This window comes from Penaeus monodon, chromosome 34 (assembly GCF_015228065.2).
Source record: "Penaeus monodon isolate SGIC_2016 chromosome 34, NSTDA_Pmon_1, whole genome shotgun sequence".
In the NCBI taxonomy this organism is placed as follows: Eukaryota; Metazoa; Arthropoda; class Malacostraca; order Decapoda; family Penaeidae; genus Penaeus; species Penaeus monodon.
Genome location: NC_051419.1, coordinates 34601112 through 34602166, shown reverse-complemented (window position 1 = coordinate 34602166; position 1055 = coordinate 34601112). Strand labels below are relative to the sequence as shown.

Sequence of the window (1055 nt, the reverse complement as noted above, 5' to 3'; positions counted from 1 at the left end):
ATCCAACATCGGAAAAACTACAGAAAACATAAAGAGGAAGAGGACGTGCTGAGTAACGGTGAGTCTCAGTCCATTGTGGAGTTGCTTGCTTCACAGATCCATCCCCAAGCAGCAGGAGGCATATGTGCAATGGGTGCCTGGTTGCCAGAAGGAGGCTTGCCAAGGCCCAGTGCCTCCAGGAAGAGAATTTTTTCTCAACTCCATTCTTGCACTTAAGAGAGAGGTTTATATCGGGAGCTTCATCAAAGGAGATTAAACAAGCCTGGCTATCAGGAATCATTTATCAAAAGAAATCATTAAAATAAAAAAAAAGAGTTAAAAAATCTATGCACATCTTTTGGAGGTATGAATGTGGGCACAGAATGAGAGAGAGAGAGAGTTACCAGCATTACTACAGGTGTTTGGATACTATATTTTAAGATTATAAGTCTGAGGGAGAGAGAAAGAAAAAAGAAAGGAGAGTTTCATTGTTTAAGGCCAATTCAAGTTGCACTTCAAGAGTACTGCGGTGGAGGATTTTAGGCTAACTGCAAGGGTGTGAAGAAGCTAGTACGCTTTCGAGCAATTAGAAAAAAAAACAAAAAAACTCCCAAACATTCACTTTAATGCCAGTCTCTACTGAGTTGAAAATTCCCCTCCCCCCAAAGCCAGATGTGCGCACACGTGGTAACGTCGAAGCACGCATCTCCGATTGTTGAGAGGACAGTCGTTAGCGTTCCCTTGTTGTTCTGTCCGAGGCTTTGTTCGTCTAGGGCTCCGCGGGAGTTTCTGTTGTTAGCTGTCCATTTTCTGTGTTTGCCTTCATGTGAAGAGGCTGTGTCTGCAACATTAGTCCTTGACCCATGGTGTCTTAGATTTTGCCAGGGAGTTTTTTCTCATTTTTGTGTTGTGCATGAAAACATAATGGATATAATGTTTTTTCTTAGACCCATATTGTTGTGCTATGCAGTATATAATAATCCCTCTTGATGAGGCTTATTTCTTACTGGCAGAGAAAGTAGGATAACGTGTGATATTGTGGTCAAAAAGCTTAATCAACTCCAAGAAAACAGGCG

At 41.8% G+C, this 1055-nt stretch overlaps 1 protein-coding gene across 1 annotated transcript in view; it reads left to right on the top strand.

Moving 5' to 3' along the window:
• Positions 1-1055, top strand: part of LOC119594784 (RING finger protein 44-like) — a gene marked incomplete at its 5' end in the record, with an annotated part of 10988 nt that extends 9933 nt beyond the window's left edge. The window contains 1 exon segment of the mRNA XM_037943877.1: positions 1-1055.